Consider the following 23,974-nt stretch of genomic DNA (forward strand, 5'->3'; position numbering starts at 1 on the left):
ATTGAGGGTACAACTTATTTTGAAATACATTATTTCCATGTCTTTGATCAGCTTTTTTTTAAAAGCTTAAGGGGATAATAATGTTTTCAGTATAAGTATTAAATGTTAACAGCAGTTTGCTTGTGAGACTATTCTTTCCCTGCAGAGTCTTTACAACTAAGTTATCAAAAAAGTTATCTAAAAATATTATTTAATTACATGGGGAATTTAAAATTAAGTCCATCATAATTATATGCTCATCTTTTTCAGCCCACACTTAGCCAGCCCTCCTGCTTTTATTTTTTGAAGTATATTCTGTTCTCTGTTTTGTTTAAATTGTGATAATTTTTTTTCTCATGATAGCCTGGAGAGAAAGACCCAGAGGATGAATATACTTCTGTATTCTTAGACTAAACTCTCTTACACCACTTCTTGGCCTCCTCATCAGCCTGTTTTTCCAAGACCCAAACTCTGGCCACCGCATCAACTTCACTGTAAACAAAGATAACAGGAGTCACTACTGTGTTTGGAGTAATGCTTTTTTTTAAGTTCAGTGGGATGTTAAAGAAAAGTAATACCTGTCTTTTACTGTAGACTAAATTCAGCTACAAAATTAACATAAGAAGGAATGTTCTGGCAAGAGAATCACTAACCATGTATCAATCTCAGCAGGATGTTTAGCAGCACCACACGTGATCAATGAAACCCAAGAAAACAAGAGATGCCATGTAATGGGAGCGCTCTATTTGGCCTTCAAATGGCAGGGTAGGACACTGCGACCTTGCTGCTATTTAGAGGTGAATACCCTTTTGGAGGGTATTTCAGAGGACACATGTGAGGACCCTGTTGTGACATATTCTTCAACTCCTAAGGGAGACTGAAGAATGGCCTGCCTTTAACAGCGTGTGGTCTGTCACAAAGCCACCTCAAACCTTGGGCCCTTAATCACTACCTATGCCATCTGTAATAAAATAATTAGGAGAAAAATTTGAAGGAATAGGTGCCAAGAGAAGTGAGACAAGATCCCAGACTTGATTCGCATAAGTTTTGTGGCTATTTTGTGAGACCTAGCAGGATTGTGACAACAGTGGCAACATTCTAGGACCAAATGTCCCACCCAGGCATAATTATGTGGCTAGAAAAACCTGTGAAATACAAATGCAGAAATATGAACCACACGATCCCTCATAATGCACCACTCAGCCTCTGCCAAAATGCAATAAGACAATTCCCCTAATAGGCTGTTATTTAATCCTTCTCTGTATAAACACTAGAAAAGTCAAGGTGGATTGGCACTATTACTCTTATTTCCACAGCAGTGCACCATTCATCATGTGATCTGGAGCTCATCCACATTCCCGTGTTTTAACTTATTCTTCTTCTCAATGTTTTGTTTTGTTTTTTCCCTAGGGAAACCGTTTATAGAGCTGCAGAAATGAACAAGGAAAAAAAAAATTGTAAAAGGTTGAGGCTCTCACATTCACATCACCCTAGACAGGCAGACCACGGGCCAAATGCATGATTTCATTCAGACATCTCCATCCTGCCAGAAACAAGGAGATGCTAGAGGGCATGCTGCAGAGCCAGGAATTACCAATAAACTGATCTTTGCTTGAATGAATATGAATTCAATTTGAAGCATTATTTTAGTAACACTGGCAAAAAAATATGGCTTTCAAGCTAATCCATGAGTCCAAAATTAGTGGAAGGTTTGATCCAAGTTTCAAGGGCAGAACTGAAACCATACTTGCATTAAATGCAGACCAGTTAGGAAATTACCAGGGAATATTCTAATATGAGCAAAATATTACAGGTCATACCCGAGTGCCATTACCTTGTCATTCTCCTGACTTTCAATCACCGGTTGAGTGCTTGTCAGGAATCCAAATATTTCCAGTTTCTCTGAAAACAAAAGCAAATGAGGGAATATTTATACCTCTAAAGACCCATCAAGACAGGGAGGAAGCTGTTACAGTGGCATTTATGGGCATCATTAAGCACAAACATTTTGCCATCGATGCAAAGCAGATCATCACTGTCAAGGCAAAGTCAGTCTGTGTCTCTATCTGTTGAAGAGCATCTTCATAACAATCAGGGCGCAAGTGAATTCCCTTTATCTATGTACTTGGAAAGTTGCCTAGGGGCAAGTTTTATGATAAACGCTGTCTGCTATGTCCCGCACACACAGAGAGGTATTATGACATGTGACAGTCTGAATGACTATTAGTGCAGGCAACGTGCAGTGTCTCATTTCCCTCCAAATAAAAATCACCCAGATGAGCCACATCCATGCTTCTGGCTTTAAGGGGAGAGAAGAAACAAAAATGGAAGGATAAAAATGGTTCCACTCAAACGTCAAATGGATTCCTTCTACAGCAGCAGGTGCCTTGTTTCTTTGCTGGATACAATACAGCCAACCTCAAGCATCCAAAAATCAGAAGTCAAGCTCAAAAATGAGACTTGCTTAAAATTTATGACTTTAAATACTTTTTTTAAACCTTCTAGCGTTGGAATGTTTTGGGCTCACGTTTTCATGCTTTTCATCTATTTCATGGGAAAGTATTGATTTAGTTGAACTTTTTGTGAGGAAATTATTGAAGCATTTCATTTTGTTAAGGTCAAAATATTTTGTTTCGATACAGTCATAACAATTCCTTGATTTTTATTGTTTTGACTATTATATTATCACAGAAGTCAAAATGATAAAGTCAAACCAAAATATTTCAAATTATTTCCTTTCATGAAAAATTCTGGGATTTTAACTTTTTGTACCACTTCAGGACAAAACTAAAATTACAAAAATCTCAGAATTTCCCCATGGGATGGTAATTCAATTTTTCAGCCAGCCCTTATTAACTGAGATTTCTTGCATCCCTAGAGAAATATAGCATGTGTGTCATATCTGTGGGAAGGGTGTTTTTATATTTAAGTACAGTGATAATATATTATACCTGAGGGTAGGTATTTGAAATAAACAAGCTTTGAGGAGCTCAGACATTTTCTAATGACCAGATGCACCAATTGCACCAGATGAACTCCTGGCATTAGTCTCCTCCCCTGTGTGTGACTCCACCATCCTACCCTTTCAACTCCGCCACCACACAGCCATCTCACACAGCAGAATTTCACCAGTTCCGCTTCACAGGCCTGAGTAAGAAAGGGTGGGTAGGATTTGTCCCAAGGGGAATAAACACAAGGAAAAAGTATAGTTCGTACATCATAGTTGGTCATTTATTTTTTCAATTGCAATTCACTTTTAAGATGTATGATAATACTGGTCTTCAGAATCTACTAGTAAATGTTCTCTAAAATATTTTGTAAGAAATGACGACATCTTAGGAAGAAAAAAAAACTCAAGACAACCTATGTCAATACGTCTTTACTCAGAAGTGGAGAAAGATGGACAGTTTTGGAACAATAGTTTATAGAATTTCCACTGTATCATTGATATTAATATTTTAACAATCTTTCCTTTTAAAGATATTAAATTCCCCCTTATACATGTAGTCTTGTATGACTCGCTAGTTTTCTACAGATTGGAAGTGAACAAGAAATGTCAAGATAAACAATAGCGCTAATCTTAACATTAATCAGTCAGGCTTCCATACTGCAATCCATGTTATATCTCCCAAAACTCAGTACAGATAGGAATCTGTAATTAAAAAACTGGTAACTGGAGAAAGTTAATGTAAGCACAGGAATTCTGACCTCTGTTTTGAAGGCATTCTGGGAGGCTAAATCTCTAATAGCAGCTGTGGAAACTCATGGGCTGTTCTGTGAATTGTGGATTTGTGAGGAGAAATTGTACAGATTGCTTTCCTTCACTAAGGCCAATAAAAAAGTAACTTTTCCATGGAAACTGGGGGAAGTCCATTTTGAGTTTAGTAGGTCAAGACTGAAATACAGAAATTGGACTGAAGTTTAGCATGAAGCTAGGTTTTTGCAAAGTGAAAATAGAGCCATGTTTGTAGGGTCATGTGTAAGTGGAGAATCTGGTAGTTGAAATGCGTCTGTGTGGTATTTTTGCTGTAATGGAGTAAGAGAAGCAAGTTAACAGAAATATGCAGTAATTAGATAAGGAAAGTGATCACCAGGCAAAAAGAGAATTTCAATTATGTAGTGAATCTGGTAGATCTAAGAATAAGGAAGGCTTTTGTCTTTGAGAGAAATGCTTTGCTGAATCTGTTAATGTTATTAACTCTGCAGTCCACAAACAAAAAGGACCATAGGAAAGAAATTGACCGTAATCAGAGTGTGCTCTCAGTTTTTAGATGCCATGTCAATCCAGATCTAGATCAGAGGTACAATTTTGAAAAGTGCTTAAGCAATTTTCAGAAAAGTGACGCATGCACTTCAGAGTAAAACTGTGTGAACAACAAATTTTTTGGTTTGCTGGCAATTCTGAAAAATTGAGAAATTAATTTCAGATTGAACCATAAACAATGTTTTTACCAATTTTTTTTAGAAATTGAAAATTAAAAAGTGTTTCAGGTTAAATGAAAGGTTGAAATTGGAACAAAACACTTCTTACTTTTTAAAATAAATTTTAAGGAAATACCAAGATAAAAAAAAATATTTTAAAACTCCCAAAATTTAAATGTATAATTTCAACACTTTCTAAATGAAACATTTTACCTTTTTCAGAAGTTTGACGGTTTTTTGATCCCCCTCCCTCAACACAGACAATTCAGCAAAACGGACACATTGCTGAAATAATTCTGTGTGGCAGAAAAAAGGTTTTGGCAAAAAAAAATGTGCCTAGTTCTATTTAGGAGAATAAAGCCTAATATTTAGACTTCCAAGGGCCAGGTTTGCAATTAGGCATCTACAGCCAGATTTTTAAAAGTATGATATAAATAGGTGCCTAGTCGGGTTTACAGAATATATTAGGTACCTAATTCCCATTGAAATCAATGTGAGTTGTGTATCTAACCTACCAAGGCACTTTTGTAAATACCAGTAGACTCCTAACTTCCACTTTATGCTTCTAAATACTTTTGTAAATCTCCCAAAGTGCTTAATCTCTTTTGAAAATATGACTTTGGTAAAACTTTTTAAGAACCTAAGATCTCAGAGATAATGTGCTATGTCTTAATAATTGTTCCTTTTGCAATTAAGCATCCTACTGCATTATCAAACTCTCTGGCTTAACTTTCAGTATTGTGTGATCATATTAGTACTCTCAGCAGGGACCCATAAACAATCTTATGCGTATTGAGTAGCGCTTACCAATTCAATAATCACTTTGAGGGTCAATGGGAATAGTTGCATAATTAAATGCCACTCAGAGTGAGTATATTGGGCACAAGTTTTAGGTATTTCCTTTACTGAATGTGACTTTGTATATAACGTCTAGGATTTTCAAAGGCAAAGTAACATAGGCATTCACCTCCCACTGAAACTCACTGGGAATCGAGTGCCTAACTCCCTTAGGCTGCTATGAAAATCCCAACCAGTGTAAATAAATCACAAAGGTGAAATCCTGGCTCCACTGAAGTCAATGGATGTTTTGCTATTGCCTTCATTAGACTCAGGACTTCAGCCCAGGAATATAACACTTTTTTGATTGCACACTTAGCATGTCACAATAACACATCCATTACAGGCCTACCTGTTCTTCCTCATTAACTGAAACAAACAGAACAGTGGTTATATGACAGCCAAAGCACTCCAATTATCTCTTTATTTTAAGTTTAAGACAGGTCAAGGAATCTGTGATGTTTCTGTCGCAAACCTGGGTAGCCATTGTCACAAGACGACGACCTGAAAGGATGTGAAGTTGGGAGAACTGAGATAGAAGCCTGTGACAATATGTAAGAGTGAAGTTGGACTGGATGTAGAATAAAAGTAGATCTATAATGATCTTGAATTTCTACAAATGAAAGGGGGAGAAAAAAATCACTAATCCAGCTGAGTTGTGATCAGAAATGTGGGGAAATCACCACATCGAGGTAAGTGCTATACAACCAAATATCTGGCTATCCACATAACAATAAGAAGTCTGAGCATTAATCAGTCCATGCAACTATTTATTGCCAAAAAATGCAGATCCAGTTTAATTGCTCTATTTTTATAGCAAATTGCATCTGTTTTTAATATTTCCCCAAGTTGACTGTGTCACCTGGGTACTATTTAAGGTCAGCAGAAACCTCTCTCATTAGAGATTCTTGAGTCTCCCAGAGCACATCAATAATTGAATATTCTTTTTGGTATTCATGGATGAATAATGGTAGGCCCCAGGTTGTTTATTGCTGAACTGTAGAATTATAAATGAGAAGGTTATGGTATAGGTATTTACAAGATCAAGTTCTGTGTAGTAATCAAAATTTTGTCTGTGGAAAGATAGTTCCCAAGAGATTCAGCAGAGCATATTTAACAACAATAATAGTAATGAATGATTGATTAACAGCCCGTGTAGCAAAATCATTGCAACAAACCAAGGGGATATGATGATATTGATGTCAAAGAGCAACTTTAAATAATAGGGGTAAAGCTGGAGAATTATTTTACACCACCAAAGTGAACAAATCTTTGACATTCAAACATGGAACCGCGTCCTGGTACACCAACACAAAGCTTCTGTAAAAAGGCATTGGTAGGAGACTACAAGGTACAGTGGGGCTGATTAAATATTCTTCAACCTCAACATATGCTTGAGATCCCTGATTTTTCTTTATGGCTGGCCCACAGCCAGAAACAAAAGGTTGTGAGATATAGCTGACATAACCTGCAGTTCTCCTCTATCATGGGCAGTATTGATGTCCTCTGGTCATGCCCACAATATGCCAGATTCTCTTTGTTTGTGCCTGTGATGGAGTGCTGGAAACTAGCAGAGAGCCTGCACTATGATCACTTAGACCTCAATCTGCTCCCCTGAAGAAGGCTGACTAGGGAATGTACAAGCTCTGGCTAATCTGGCTGGCAGGCAGGATAAGTCAATTACGTCATCAGCTAAAGGGCACAAGGATGGCACAGGAAGGAAGAACTGAGGGAATAAACAGGACTAGCTGAGCCCAGTGTGTGCAGCGATCTCAAGGAAGGAAGACCACTACTCCTCCCCAGCCCTGTGGAAAAGGGCTAAAGAAAGAGAAACAATGCACGTAATATTGCCACACAGGGACAGTATTGGAGTTGGTGATGGGAATAAATCACACAACGCTGCCACTCAACAGACAGTCTTAGAGGTTCCTGGGACATTTGAAGTCCATGCTCCATTACAGTGCCAGTGGTCTCACACTGCACAGAAGATACACAGTTCCCAGCACATAATATATGCTCTGCTTGGTTCTCTAGCATAGCACAAACATGGCTTTCCTGTTACATGTGGCCCTTGTGCAGCAATAAGTGTTCCATCTGAACTTGGCCCTTTGTGCCATTATTTTGTTTCACACTCTTATTTTTTTATACATCCCTGTCCCCAAGATATTAACTGGGGGGCGGGGATAAAAAAAGAGAAACATAATATAGTCTTTCTGAAGTTTGCAGCCTTCTAGAAGACTGTTCTTCAAAAGTAGAGCTCAGCAAATCCAATTCTATTTTGGCTCCTTGCTCCCTTTCCCCTCCATGTAAGTATATCAACTCCACACTGGTATGCAAAAAAAAAAAAAAAAAGAGCAATAAAGGAAGTATCAAGGTAGAGGGATATTAAGGATGTGTGCACAGAAGAATTAACTGGTCTACAAATCAGTTAAAGCAGCTGATTTGATGTATTTCACTAGCTAGAGCTTAGGGAAGGATTCCAAAGCTATTCGTAAAGGACATTATTATGGATGCATTTTGCATACTTGAAAGACGACACGGTAAGAACCTCTCCAAGAGTGCCAAGCTCTACAAATCGTCAGCCTCTGTGCCTAATTGCTTTAGCTGCAGAGGGTTTGCATTTTACCTGCTGCTTTGCTATCTTGCTGGTCGTATGTGCCACATGAAGATTCCCATCTGATGTTTTATATCACTGACGTCAAAGGAGTTATTCCTGATTGACACCAGGGTCAGTGGGAGGAAAAATGGGCCTTCTCATTTGGGGTAGCTCAAGTTAGGACAGCAAGAGTCAAGCATGTGAGAGAGGTTTTCTGACTGGGGCAGATTCACAGTGATCAGCATACCTCAAAATGTCGAGCTATTCAGCTGCAGAACCTCCCCTGGTGTGAGTGGTCATAGCTCTATTGACTACAGTTTAGATCTGACAATTTACATCAACCAAGAAGCTGCTCTTCAGTGTGCATAAACACCTCAGATGCTTTTCCATACAAATTTTGGTCTGGTTGCTTTCTGACCTGATTTCTGGTACTTCACAGTTCTTCCGGGCTGGAGATAGCATCAGCACAGCCTTGCTGTTTGAGATCCTATCCTTGCAGAGATCTTGATACTCGGCAACAGCAATAGCCACAGGTTCCACAGTGCTTAGAGGCTATTTTGATTCTGCACTCTTTCTTGTAAGAAGAATAGAAAAGACAAGAGCAAAGCACAGCCATGTAATGTTTTATGCAGACTAAGGTTATGTGACAAGGTTTTTTGTTGTTGCCATGTAAAAGCTCACTGGTAAAATGCAGAGTATGAAAATTGCAGAGGGACAAAGCTGGGGAGCCATCTAGAGCCCAGAAGAAACTGTAGGCAATTTTGTAGAAGAAATCTTCTGTCTCTTTATAGCATGAGCCCTAACATAACTGCCATCCACCCACCTCCATCTGCTCTTTCCCCTATATCCAGCCAAAGTACAGCAGGCATGCTTAGTATGATTTATAAATAATCCTGTTAGTTTGAACTCTGGAAAATATTTAATCAAATCTAATTTCAAAACAATATTAGCTGTAATGTTGCAGCAGATTCTCAACACTAATCTGTTTTCAAGACCGATTTCACTGAGGCAGTGCTTAAAAGCAGCCAGATTAAAAAAAAAAATGCATGGCAAGAGTACTTGTAAATCTTATTTTAGTTTAGATGCCTGTTTATTCCATTTCACTGGTTTTGATCCAGAATAGAATGGTCATATAAATGCAATAAAAGGTGTATTTCATCTTGTTAAGATCAGGGAATAAGTGCGTGTATGTATGTGTGTTTGAAAAAGACAGAGAATTGTCTTTATCCCCTTAGGCTAAAGTACATACTGCGGCCCTAGCATTTATTAGGTCTTTATAATCTCCATCTCCATCTACTTCAGCTTGAAGAGAACAGTCCTGAAATTGCCCTTAAAAGAAGACAATCATGTTTCTTAAAATAGAGTGTCCTTTCACAGCAAATCAAAAGTAGAGAACAATAGCAAGGAAGCTGCCTCTCCAACCCCACTGTGTGAAGTTTTCCTGCTGGAAGCTTTAAATTAAATAAAATCAGCCTTGAACTACACTAAACCCTCACAGATGATAGCTCTGGAGAAGGACTTTGTGGGGTTACCTCTTTTTAACTTGCCTAATATTATGTTAGAAATTGCTGAGTGTAGGAGACCCAACTTCCCTTCTGTGACAAGAGTTGGAACCCTAGCTGAATGTCACAGCAGATACAGATACAGGCATATGGCCTGAATTATTCTCTCTACCCCATAAGCGGTGGTCTCATCACGTCAGGCGTGTTGACCTGGTAGTGCAGGAGAGGTTGAACTGTGGTTTGCCCCAGCTGCATCTGTTCTGAGGACAAAATAATTTAGGGAAGAGGAAAAAAAAAATAAGACTGCTTATTCTTTTCTCTCTCTGCTACATTTTGATGGACTCTCTGCCCTTTTTATATGACTGGATTTTGATTCTCTTACACTGAATGGCACCTCACTGCACGAATAATCCTATTAAAATCAATAGGCTACTGTGGCGTAAGTCCCTACCCAGCAAGAGTGAGTATGTTAGAATCTGGCGCTATTTTTGTAATACGACAAGCAGGATTTTTGGTTAAGGAGCTGTATGGGAGTGGGCTGCATCAGAGCATCTATAGGATCTCCATGGTGATTTGCAAGGGGATTAGGAGTGCGGGTCAGATAGCTTCTAGGTGTCACTATGTTTCATCAGGACTTCCAAGCCTTGTCCTCGGGGCACCTAAAGATTTGGTTGAGATTGCTCAAATGTCTTGATGAAGCAGCAAGGCAGAAAGTTGGAATACACCCCTGGAAGAAAACAAGTTCAGATGCAGATACACAGCAGCTGCGTTTACAAATATATCTTTATCTTACCAGCATTGATCACTATCATCTTTTATAGGTGGTTGGGGATCTGTTTAAAAAGATTAAACTTCCTCAGATTAAACAGTGCCTCGATTTTGGATGCCCAACTTGATATATTTTAAAGGGGCTGAGCAGCTGGCCTTCGAAAATCCAGCCCCTTTAAGGTGTTACAAATTGGGCAGCCAAAATCACTAGTCATTTTTGAAAATGTATGCCCACAAGCAATACAACCAGCATCTGATATATTACCATTACTACATATATTGACACGAGACCCTCCTGCACCACTTCTCTAATTTGAGAAAGAGAGCCGCAAGGGAACATTCACATTATTTTCATTTTTTTCTCAGAACTGTAAGAGGCTGATTCTCAGGAGAAAAGAGATTCCTCTAGATGCTCTTTATTTTCTGTCTTTCCACTGGTGACAGAATAAAAAGAAACCAAATTTCTTGTCTTGAAATGTAATTCTGTCATGGAAATGTTAATGTCATCACTGAAATACTGATCTTTAAATGGTTTGTCCCGAGGCTTCTCAAAACATCAGAAATGGGCAATGTCGTATTTTATAAAATCCCTGGCCCTGTTTTTCCTCTCACTGACACCAATTAGAGTCAGAAGCACTTGTGTTGGAGTCAGTGGGCCAGGTTCTTATCTCATAACAGCTTTACACTGATTTAATATCAATGACTTTGGTGGAATTACTTCTGTTCTTACATGGTATAGATGTGATCAGAATTAGACGAAAAGGCACCAGATGAATTTTGCTTCCCTTCCTACAAACTGCTTCACATGACCATTACATGAAATGAGTTCTGTTCTCCATCTAGTTCATATAGTGGACAGATGTCCACAACTGTGAGATTTTCAAATATCTGGGGATCATAATTTACCACTTAGACTCCAGGCCTTCAATCCAATCTGCATGGGCAGACCCTGAAACCTGATTAGAGCCCATTAAAGGAAAAGGGGTCCTGCATGGCCACAAAGTTCCAATCGCTAGATCACAGGCTTACATTTGCATATGCCATTACCAGGATATTTTATGCAAATCAAGTACTCACAGGCTAACATGTGCACAATTAGCTATTGGTGTGTTCGGTTACTCAGTTTGAGTACAGTACAGTAACTGCTTCCACAAATCAGCTCATCATTGTGTTTTCTAACAGTTAGGCATGCATCTCATAATTGGCAACCTTATCAGTTCCAGCTGAGAGCCAAGGACTGAATGGACATGAAAACTTAATGGTTATCCTTTCATGTTAGACATTGTTCGTCTCCTCCTTCTCTTGGTTGAGCGGATCAAGAGAACCATAACCACAGATGGAAATGGAAGACGCACTGAGGTCAGAAAATGAACAGAGATGGTAAGTATAGCATGGTATTCCAAATATTATTTCTATAAACCATTTGATGCATTTTTATGTAATAACACAATCAGAAAGGAAAAAAGAGTTGTAGAGCTTTGACTAGCATGTTGAAAAAAAATACAAGTATACTCTTGGTGTTTTTAAAAGAGTTAGGTTAAATGGTGTCTACATCCACTAAAAGCTGGTGCTAGTGTTTCAAATATTGGCAAATTAGTTCCTCTAGAATAGCTTCAGAAGCTCAAAATTTTACTGCCGTTTGCATCTTAGATTCCAGATAACTTGAAAATCTGAAAACTGTCCACTCTCTTTTTAGCAATTCAAATGCCTTAGGTCAGGCTGAGACTGGAAGAGAACAAGCTCTATAAGTCAGTGACGATTTCCTGGGGTAGGTTTATAGGTGGGGAAAGAGTTAGAGATGGAGAATGGGATTTGTGTCTTCAGAGAATCAGCCCAATGCATGCAGTCCTGGCACGACTGAAGGTAAAGGGAGTTTTGCCACTGACTTCAGTAGGGTAAAGCTTTCACCCAGGCCTATGCTCCACTTAAATAACTGTTAAGGCCTCAAAATGAATTAAGTGTTTCATACACTTTGTGTTGGTTCTCTGCACAGGGTTGGATTTCATTCTGAAAGAGGGAGGCTGAGGTAGAGCAGTGATAGAGGAGATGGTGGAGGAGGGGCTTGTTTCATTACAAAAGGAAATTTCCATGGCTTTACTGCTCGACTTCTCTACAGTACATTTCTTTCATATTCACTATAATGACTGAATTTGCATCCAAAACAAGTTTGAATATTCTCGAATTCTCCGCCCTTCTTCTGTGTTACTGTATCCCACAGGGGACTCATCTTGCACTATGAAATTTATTGCCAGATGATAATTGAAAACTAGAAGAAATGGCTTAAAAAGTAAATGGAAGAGAGGCAGATAATTTTAGGATTCAATTTTCTCTGCATTTTTTACTGGTAGGCACAGCATAATACAGTAATAAAATCCAATCAGAATTTCTCTTCTGTGCTCATCACATTTCCCTGAGCTACCAGTGGCATGTTAAAACAGCTACAAGTCTGGAAGACTTGTTTTTGCTAGAACTAACAACAGGACAACCAAAATTTTGATTGATAGTTATTAAAGAGAATATGACAAGTAATTGTGAAATAACTAAAGGCTTTCAAGACCAGCTAAATTTGCTTTTTCTCCTGCTCAACATCCACAGCCTTATCATCCATAATTTGTTCAGGAGTTGTAAAGAAAAATTAAATACTTTCACCTAATTTAAATGTTGACAGACTGTTGTCATGCTGTTCTCAATTATGGCAGAGCAAATCGTTCATAAAAGATGCCCGAACCTGAGTACACTAAATCAAACCTGAATATTGTGACATTGAACTAACTAACTATAACATTAGAGTTATATGAGCAGAAAGGGGCTAAGGAATGGGGTTCCCTCTTTCAAGGAGGAATCTCCAAGCAAACTGGTGTAGTACAGTTCATTTCCATCCCCTATGAACCCAACTACAAGATTCAATTCACTAACCCTTCCATGACTGAAGCCTTGTGAGGCCCACATGGCCCTTAATGACAAGGCCTCCATTTGTATCATCTACCACAGGTAGGTGCAGTAGCTCAGAAGAACCAGCCCTCTTGGAATCTGCACTCGGAGGCTAGGTCTACCCGGCATGCCACTGGCGGAGGCGAGCAAGTTGTGTATGGCTACACTCCACGATGAAAAGCAAGCTGAAGCCATGCTGTGGCATGAAGCTACACATCTTTGTGAAAGGCTGTGGCTAGGGGAGGCAGCAGGGAAAGGCTCTGCTGGGGAAGGAGCAACTGGAGTCTTTCCCTGCAGCCTTTCCACTTCCAGAGTCATTCCCCGCTTTGCTTATGTACGTAGAGAGCAATGAAGGTACATTTTTTACACTACTCACCCAAGCCATGCCTCACTGTCTACACTGTTATTTGTACCCGTGCCAGGGGTGTGTGCAGTATCTGTACTCTACTTGACACCATAAAATGAGTGCAGTGGGAAATGTACCCAAAGTGAGATTTGCAGCCAAGGAGGAAGAAGGGCACACGTTGTAGCTTGAAGTCAACTTTATGGCCTCCTGAGCCTGGGCTGTTCTGGGGGATGGCAGAAGTCCCCAAAATAATTTAGATAGAAGGCTCCCAGAACTAAGTTTCATCAGCCTCCCCAGGCTGCCCTACGGATCATCACACTTCCTAGAAACTCAGCAGTGATGCATGCTGCAATCCCACTCCCAACCTCCCCCTCCCTCTGCCAGCTCTCCATGACTGGGAAAGGGGTCCTCAGAGTCAATCTTCCTTTGGCGGGTCATACCAGGACTTTTGCTAGACATAGAAAAGGTGGAGTCGGGAAGAGAATCTCACTTAAGAGAGTCTTCTTTATGTCACAGACTCTCCCCTGCCACATAGATGGGCTCTGTGAGCACGGACACTTCTGGGCAAGCAATGCAATAATGAAATCATGGCAGAAGGGAACTTTCATCCAAAGGTGTAGCTTGGGATGTTTGCTAAAGTTTGTGGCAGAGCCTGTCCCATCTCCCAGAATTTTGCAAGCTTATCTACACCTAATTTTTCCCACCTAGAATTTTATCTGATCTCTCTTTTAAACATTTATGAGAATTCATTTCAGAGACTTCATTTTTTCCAAACAAACAGCCTATATCATCTTTGTGAAAAGTACTTCATAACGATGTAACATCATACATTAATATTTAAAACTGAAGGAAATAACACCAAAAGAAGTATTTCCCTCCCCCCTCAGTTTGTTAGCTGTCTTACATTGAATTGTGAGTAGAATGGGAAACCACTGCTAGAAAACGTTCATATTCTTCTGCTTATTTTAGCAAAATTGATTTTTGGTGGGAATGTTTGCTAAATACAGCTTTTTCTTCCAACACTAAAGAATTTTCATGGCAAATGAATTCCGAATTCAGTAGCCGCACCAGAAATCTGACTTACTGTTATGCCTGTCCAAACAAGAAAGAGGAAATAAAATACCATCTGGCCTCCGTATCCAATCAAAACTAACCAACAGAAATGCAATTTGAACATCAAATACTTGCTATTAGAATTAGTTGAGAAACTTCAAGGAAAAGAAGATATAGAGGAAATATGGAAACATTTTTGTGACACTTTCTATTCCACTTTCTGACCAGCTGTATGTGCAATGAATTGCTGCAGCAACATATGGACCAAGAAGTACTGAGTTTATCTGGAGTATAATTTTGAATAGCTGTGGAAAATCACAATTGGTCTGCAGACAATTCAGACACATCAAAAAGCCTGGTTCTTTAAATAAGATATTTGCTATGGATTGTTCACTCAGCTCTGCTGATTGGAATGTGATGAAATATCAGTTGTACTGCTTAGCGCCCAAACACCAGCTCCTTTGGTAGCTTGGCCAGTTTTAATTTACTGTTGTGAGATTTCCTACCTTTGTAAAGATTCAACAAAGCCTAGGAAACTCAGAAGGAAACAGGATAGACTTTGAGGCTCCAATTCCCACCTCCGGCTTGGACCAACAGATGCAGCCACAGGTGGGATAGAACTGATAAGTTGTTTCCCTGGGCATGCTTGGAACTGAGAGCAGCCTAGAGAATGCAACAGCTTCAGTGACCCACTTTGTGAGCAATAACATGGCTGTGGGTGGCCCCTTTTCCCCAGGCTTGGGAAGTAGAGGATGTTAGCGTGGCTCTGTACCACTCAAGAACCTCTGTATGCTAGGGGATCTTCTGACAGAACATGTGGCAAATACATTGCCATGGAGAATTGAGCCCTTGGGTTTGTTGATGTAAAACTTGCATCAACTCAGAGAGATGCTGAGCACCTTCAACTCCAATGGACTTGAGAGAGAATAGCAGGCATGCAGTCTCTTCAGGAATTGCTCAGCACCTGGCATGACTGAACCCTACCCTCCTAGAGCCGTCTATATATTTTTTTCTCTGCTTAGTTTTTAAAAATAACTTTTTCTTTTCATTTCCCTTAGGCTCCAGTGGGATCACTAAAACACAATTTACAGTTACTGCAAACCCAAGGCAGTTTCTTCCACTCTTACGTGGCTGCTTTGGGATTTGCAACTTATTGCCTTTTTTTTTTTTATTTTCTTACAAAAGGCAATGTGTCCCCCTAGATGACTGCCCACATAAAACATTTTTAGTATAGACCTAGGGTCAGTGTGCAGCTTTTCAGAAGGTGTTTAGATCTGGATTAAGAACAACAGCGCTTCTTTTAAAAAAGGTATACTTGATTTAATAAAAAGAAAAATTGGACCTAATTTGAATTAGAGATTGGCCCAAATCACAATCATGTATCCAAACACCCCTGAAAAGGTAAGGCGTTCTGTATCTGACTTCTGAAGAGCTGAACAAAGACCTTGGATCCAAGCATACATGAAGCTTTTTAGTTGGTTACCACTGAAATCTAGATTTCCTTCCAGAATGTTACTTGTTTTTATTTATATTACATACAGTAGCACCAAGAAGCCTCAACTAAGATTAGAGACCCTTTTGCATTAGGCCCTGTAAGAGAGAGTCCCCGCCCTGAAGAGTTTACAATCTCAGTCAAACATATGATAAGACAGAAAAATGGTGGCAGGGGATACAGAAGCACAAAGAGGCTAAACAATTTGCACAAAGTTACACAGAAGGTCAATGACAGAATTGAGAACAAAATGTAGATCTCCTCGATTCCAGACTGTTGCCCTTTCTATTTGACCAAATTAACTCTGATGCTCCTTTCTTAATCAATGATCCCATTGCTTTAACACCACCTCAGATAGAGTTTGTAATTTAAATGGGTATGATAACTTCCACATTGACTCCTCCCTGGTATGCATGGAAAGAAGGAATACAGCTGTATCACTAGATCAACATAATTCTTCATGAAGTGTCTCACATAAGTGGGACTGGTATTAGTTGTCATTTGATAGCAATAGGATGTGACAAACTTATTTAGATTCCAAGATGTAGGACCAGTCTAGATACCATCTGCATTAAAATATAATGATGTGCAATAATACAAACAGTGATGACACAGGGACATAGAGCTGATACTTAGTAAAAGCCAAGTCAAGGTATATTTGACTAAGTGAGCATGACATAAGCTAATTTGTGGATTCAGCTGACATGTTCTGTGTTTTCCCTCCTTCCCCAAGGGGGAAGAATATTTCTTGTTAATATAATTTTGCACATTCATTGGACCACTTTATTATTATTATTACTAAATTATTTATTTACTAGTACTGAAAAATTGCTTACTTTCTAATTTTTACCATATAATTATAAAATAAAGGAATTGAAATATTTTGTGCTTCCATTTCAGTATATAGAGCACTATAAAAAAAAGTAATTGGCTGCATGAAATTTTAGTTTGTATTGACTTTGCTAGTCCTTCTTATGTAGCCTGTTGTAAAAGTAGGCAAATAGGTAAAGGAGTTGTGTACCCCTGGAATACCTCTGTGTATCCTCAGGGGTATATGTTAGCCTGGTTGAGAACCACTGAAATAGGGTATATTAGCAAAATTAAGTATGCAGAAAACAATCAGTTGTCCAAATAACACTCATTGTGCTTGGTCTCAAGTATCCACATTCAAATATCTCTAATTCATAGATGGGTCCTTCCTCTATGACATATTGCACCTATATTTGGTTGCTAATGCATGCTCTGGCCTGTAAAATGGGAAAAAGGGGCAAATGCACTGTTCACTGGAGGTTGGAGGCTTTCCATATTCCATTAAACAATCTGATTTTGATTCGATCAAACAGTATTGTAATTTATGAGGTGGAACAGAATAAGGAAAGCCATAGAATGGCGATCAGGTGATAGGGAAGGGACAAAAAACAGAAGAGTTAAATAAAGTAGCGTAGGGGCTGGGAATGGACAGCAAACTTTATTTCTTAATGATCCTACATCATATTGCAGGACATAGCTTTGAACATTTGAAGAAACAGGGATTAGATCACATTGTGGCTGTGGAGACTTGAGTCATACTATATTAATCTTCTACTCTAATGACTTGCACTCTGGTTTTTTATTTTAAAAATGCCCAGACCAAAGTGATTTGAAGCATTGATTTGTGATTGAAATCTTAAGTAATAGGGGAAAGAATTGGACTCAGAAAGGAAAAGGGAATGATTAGTTCCACTTTGCCTGCATTCAGAAATACAGCTCCACCATTTGCCAAAAGTCTCAAAGCTGGCCAAGCCACAAGACTTCTAGGTAGCAAAAAGAAAGGACTAACAATAACTTCCTTGCTCACATTTTTTTTGAGGGGGTGATTGGGTCAGGGGAGTGGGTGTCTAGAAGTGTACGTCTATGCAGCCTGCATCAGCAAGCCTCCAAGCTTGGGTCAATACACTCAAGCTCATGCTACCATGCTAAAAAGAGCTATGTAGATGTGGGCAAACATGCAAGGTCACATGTTCCCCCCAGATTTGCTACATGGCTTGAACTGAGCATGCTCACATGGCCTGAGTATGCTCAGTAACACTGCTGAAACCAGCTGCCCTCACTGTGCCCTCCCCTATCCCTATGCTATCATCCAGTACAGGTCTGCTCAGGCTGAGTGTAGGTGATACTCTGAAGCCTAGGAATGGGTGTGGGTTTCAGAGCCCAAGCTCCAACCTGAGACAATTTAAAAAACTCTGTCTACACAGCTATTTTTAGCATGGTAGCACAATCCTGAGTCTGTCGACCTGGGCTTGGAGGCTGTCTGCCACAGGCTGTGTAGATTTATCCTAATAAGTCTGCTTATTCAGAATACTTATATTAAATGATCTGATGCTACAAGGTGCTGAGTGCCCCCAAATTAATGGCTCTGCCTTGACAAGGCTGGAAGTTGATATAAGAACTTTGGTGAAAAGACCAGAAGTTTGAAGAGTGCTCAGCACCCACAAATCGGGGGCCAGCTTTTCAGAAGAGCTCACCATATTCAGCTACATGCAGCACAATCCATTTATCCCCCTGCCCATTCCCAACAGATCCCTCGTGCTAAAGGCTGTGGGGTGGTTGTGCGTAGTAGCTGGTTGCATAGGAATCTCCAGCAAAGGTCTCGCAGGAGGCTTCCACTCCCATTGAGCCACCTTAGTGACAAAGAACAGAACAGGAGTGAGAATCTGACCTGTAACACGGATTGTAATCCCTTAACCTTTTTAATGTAATAGATTTGGCTGTTGGGCTGGAAAGGTTGAACACCACTGGTGTACTTCCTATCAATATGTTCTTAATAGAACTGACTAAACCAGCAGCTGAGCCCATCCTTAGTATCATGGAAAAGAAGGATGCGGCAGAACAGCAAGACAAAAAAATGACATAAAACAACAAGGTTGTTTGGCAAGACACATTGTAAATAAGAGGTTTAATGCCAGACATCAGATTACTTCTTGCATAAATTTGTGGTTCTTTAAATTTACATCATTGCAATCACAAAAGTGTAATTAAAAGCCACGTAAATTATTGTTTCCATTTCCTGCATGACGGCAGTTTTGAAACAATGCATCAACGGGAAGCACCACACGAAAATTGGCTGTTTTCAAAGGAGTGGAGAAGAGATTTCATTCTATGATACATGTGTCCCAGCATTTGTTATGTTATGCTTTTAATGGCACCTCATATTAAACCAGTCCAGTCTGCTTGCTGATCATGTTAAGCTGTTGCCATGGAAATGTGAAGTCCCTATCATACTCAGACATTAACTCTTAAAGCACAGTATACTACTCCTATGCGTTAGTGGCTAACAAGTTATAGATTAAAAGAACAGTGCGTAGCAGAGTGGAATTTAAGCCTCATCTACGCCAGAAAATTAGGTCGGTTTAACTACATCGGTCAAGGGTATGAAAAATCCATTCCCTTAAATAGCATTGTTAAGCCGATTTAAGTCCCCGTGTAGACAGCACTAGGTTGATGGAGGAATTCTTCCATCAACATAGCTACCATCTCTCAGGGAGGTGGATTACCTATGCCAATGTCACATGAGGGCCTGTCACATGAGGTGCTGCAAAAACAACGACACAACCATAAGAAATTCATAAGGGAAGAGGGGAAATGAAGGGGCGGGTGCTACAGCAGCAGCTTCCATGACATAGTGCTGTAACCAGTAGATGGGAATAAATTCTAAGCAGAAACTATCTGCTTCTGTAGGTGATTTTAAAAGACCAAGCTAGAAGGCTTTTCAGAAACAAGCTTGCTTTAACGCAACAGAGGATTCTGGATGCAGTGCATAAAGAAAGACCACAGTTAAAACAGATTTTCCATACAAGGCCAAATCCTCAAAATTACTCAAGCGAGTGGTCATTTTATTTACATACTTACTACTGTACTATCTGAGCACTTTAGCTGTAATTAATGAATTTATCCTTATAACACCATTGGGAGGTAGGGAAGTATTATTAACCTTATTTTACAGATGACGAACTGAAGCACAGAGAAATTAAGGCCCAAATCCTCTGACGTATTTGGACACCTAATTCCTATTGAAGTCAAGTGACCTTGTCTAAGTGATTTGCCCAGGTCATACAGGAAGCCTGAGTTCCAGAGTCAAGAACTGAACCCAAATATTCCGAACTCTGTGCAATAATTTGTAATCACAATACCATCTTCCCTTATCTAACGGGATAAATTACACTACTCACGTGTGTAAGGTAAACAGGATTTTGCCATTCCAAACAGGATTTGGAAGAGCATAGCATCTCTAATCAAAGCCAGCTCTCCCAAGAGAAGCAGAGATGACAAAACTGCAAATGAAGACTACAGAGATAGACGAATGTGGTTACAAGATGTTTGCAAAATATCCTCTGATTCTTTCCTGGACAATTCATGATTACTTTTGTCTGTCTTCCTCCTCGCCTCTTTATTTTGAGGGGAGGGGAGGAAAACTGCACCAGCTTATATGTACAAAGAACGTTTTCAAAAAGCAAAAAACCTGATGAGTGGTAACACGACCAGAGGTGCTGTCACAGTCATCTTGAGAGATGTCTGGTTTTCAAAGACAGCATTATAAAGGGGGAGCAATGCACTCAATTTTCAGCAAGTCATGCTGTACTGTACAAGTCATGTTACTGACATGAAAAATGCTTCGGCGGGCTATTCCGGGCAGAAGACTCGCTGTTTAAAAATTGGCAATATGACTAAAAGAATGAAATGGCCTGTGTGTTCATGGTACATTCAATCATTTTTAATATTTCTTGCCTGTTGTTCTGTCTTGTATTACACAAGATAAAACCATGCTCATATTACTTCATTAAAATTTGCACAAATCAATTACTGAGACAGTTCTGAAAAGAGGCATCACCTTGGTGATTTACAAGCGAGTTGTATACTTACTGTATGTAGGAAGCATAAATCAACATGGTAGGTCTCTTGATGCCGAGATAATTTGTTTTACAATCTTTATCTTCCTAAAGCTAAGGAAGTTGATTTAGATGGCCCTAAAAGCTTAAATGAAATACAGCCTTGGAGAGTACTTTCTAACAACTTATATCAACTCTTTAGATGTCGTGAAAAGCCTAAATCTTAGAAGTCTACATTATTTTCCTGGGATAAATGCATTGCAGTTTTTTTCAGCCACGATTGAATGCAGGCCAAACTGCTCTCTATGGATATACGTGAGTATTTATTAACCAGTTTCGCCTATCTCTAAACATAATCATGTCTGGAGGCTTTGACGACTCCTAATTGAACAGATTGCCTTCACTACAATTAATGTCACCAACGATCTAAATGCAGGATTGGAAGCCTGCACACATTCTGAACCTGGATTGGTCACTGATTGTCTCTAAGGCCTGGAGGCTGAGGGGGAGGGGTCATGATTTAATTTCTGTGCCTCAGTTTCTCCATATATAAAATGAGGGTAAATATACTTCCTTACATCAAACAGGTATCAGGGCAATTAAAAAAAACCCTTCTTTTCATAACATCACTATTGCAAGTACACCAGCCAAGGACGATAGGCTTTTATGTCACTCCCAGAAGTGATATCTAGATACCTCAGTGATGTTGACCTATAAGATAGACAGATATAAAATATTGTAGTGTCTTAGTGTTCAGTATACTATCCAAGGTACTTCTATGACTCCTATTACTGTAGTCTGAGCTCCTCACCATTTTTAGTGTATTTATCATGTGAGGTAGGGCAGTGCAATTTTCCCCATTTTACAGATAAGCAACTGAACACATTTATAAAAGGACGTTAATATGTTGTGTGCTAGTTGGTGTACACCCTACTGATGCACAGTAAAAGTTCCCTATTGCACTTTAACGTAGTATAATTTCAAATTGCACTACAATAGAGCACACCATGGGACTTTTAGTGCGCACTAGTAGGGTCTACATGGACAAAGTAGTTCACAACACATTAATGCCCTTTAAAAAAAAAAAATCCCCCCACCCTGTAGTGCACATCATCACACCATGCAGACATGCCCTAAGTGACTAGCCAAAAGTCACACAGGAAGCCTTGGCGGAGCAGGGCGTTGAATCCAGGTCTTCTAAAGCCAATGCCAGTGTCTAACAATTGGACTTCCTTTCTCTCCTCAGCACAGAGGTCTAAATCCTCAAAGGTATTTAGGTGCTACTCCACTAGGCATTACAATGCCTAAGTGACTTAGGAGCCTAGGCAACATTTTCCAAGAGTGACTAGGAGAGTTAGGCTCCTAAGTCATTTAGACCTTGCAGTACTGGGTAGAGCAGTCTGGGCTTAAAGCGTTTAGACTGCAGCCAAAAAGGACACAACTTCAATCCATTTTTCTGCTGCATGTACAGAAATGTTTTGGAATATGATTTGTTAAACCATTTATACTCAAGTGATTCACTGTAGTGAACAGCATTAGATTTTGTCTGGCTTTTGCTCAAGTATGTGCAAATAACGCAGTAAGAGGCATAATTCGCATGCTAGGAAGTTCAGGATGCAGCTAAAAGAATATTTTTGAAAATTTTGAGAATCTTGCCCAGTGTATTTAGACTTGTATTTTAGCACTATCTGCAGCACCTAAAATGATTCCAGTGAAAAAAGGAAAAATTGGCGACAGGGTGAGGAACCACAGTTTGTAAAAAGTGAATTTAAATGAAAAATAAAACCCAGTTTAACTGCATTTTAAGTCTCCTAAAACAAAAGGATTGCAAATACTAATCATACTTATTGATGTAACATTTTGAAAGTAAAAAAAGATGTGAAAAATGAGGATTAAGCAGAATCCTAAATAATCATGGCAGGAGGATTACTTACTGCACACAATATTTTGTGACTCATCTTGAGACAGTACCTTGAAAATTTTGAGCTTAAAAGAACAAGCAGATTAATTAAATACATTTGAAAGGATTTTATTTTATTTTAAAAACAAAACAAAAACAAAACAATTCTGGTTACATAAAACCTAAATCTCATTTTAAGAAGAAACCCTAGGGCAGCCCCAGCTTACACATTGATTAGCTCCTATATCATTCCTTTATACTTTTCCAAAGTTCCAAATGAAAAAAAAAAAAAAATCAATGTGATCATTTGTCTTTATAATAGCAAAATAACAGCATGACACCAACTTCATCAAGGTGCATAGTCAAATATACTCATATGAAATCTTGGCATTAAAATAATTTGCACAGACTCAAAAAACAGAACCAATATGTTTTAAGAGAATCCCCTCTGTCTAAGAGAGAAATCAAACATACTACAAATAATTGACTGATAAAAATCAGGATTGTTCCTACAAATCAAACCAAATCAATCAACCTCTCTCTCTCCCTCTCCACACACACACACACACACACACACACACACACACACACACACAGTCCAAATGAATAAATTAAAGTATTTGTATGAGTAAGAGTAGACAGGATTGGCCCATAGCATATACACCACTAGGGAGGGTAACAAATTAATACATTAAAAGGCCTGATTTCAAATGGAATTTCCCCAAACTTGCATGTTCACTTTGTTGCACTGCATCTCCTGCATACACTTTTGAGATTCTAACATTCTTCATGTGCAGGTGACAGAATTTTCAGGAAAAAATGGGGATTTGCACATGCACATTTTACCTCCCTACACTCACCACTGGTAATGCACTAAAATGTTCATGGAACTTCACAAATGGCAATTGGGACCTGAAAAAAAAAAATAGGCCAACTTTTCAGGAAGTGGAAGTTGGCATGAGAAGGGGACAAAGATGTGATAACATAGGTTACAGGTGCATTTTCTTACAAAATAGCCTAACAATATCCTGTTCCTTCATCCAGAAGGAAATATTTTAAAATGTAAATATATGTCTGAGACTGAATTTGTCTGAACAGACCCAGGATTGGGGGGTGGCAGGGAGGAGAAGGAAGAGCATTTTTAATGAATATTTAAGCTGAAGATTTTGCAAGCAGGATATCATTGAACACACTAGGGATGAGAGATTGTGGATGGAGAAACAGAGGGGCGGATAAGTCTGCAGGATTCTCCAACAAAGAAAAATATATTCAAAATGTTATTC

At 39.2% G+C, this 23,974-nt stretch overlaps 1 long non-coding RNA gene across 1 annotated transcript in view; it reads right to left on the minus strand.

Moving 5' to 3' along the window:
- Positions 1-1,224: 1,224 nt before the first annotated feature.
- LOC137147641 (uncharacterized) overlaps positions 1,225-23,974 on the minus strand; it is a 33,485-nt gene continuing 10,735 nt past the window's right edge. The window contains exons 2-3 of the long non-coding RNA XR_010918279.1: positions 1,814-1,881; positions 1,225-1,406 (exon numbers count right to left, since the gene is read on the minus strand). This is a non-coding gene — a long non-coding RNA (uncharacterized lncRNA). The remainder of the gene's footprint in view (positions 1,407-1,813; positions 1,882-23,974) is intronic.

The sequence above is a fragment of the Emydura macquarii genome, unplaced genomic scaffold (assembly GCF_026122565.2).
Source record: "Emydura macquarii macquarii isolate MOO-44397 ecotype Brisbane River unplaced genomic scaffold, CSIRO-AGI_Emac_v2 contig_561, whole genome shotgun sequence".
Classification (NCBI taxonomy): Eukaryota; Metazoa; Chordata; order Testudines; family Chelidae; genus Emydura; species Emydura macquarii.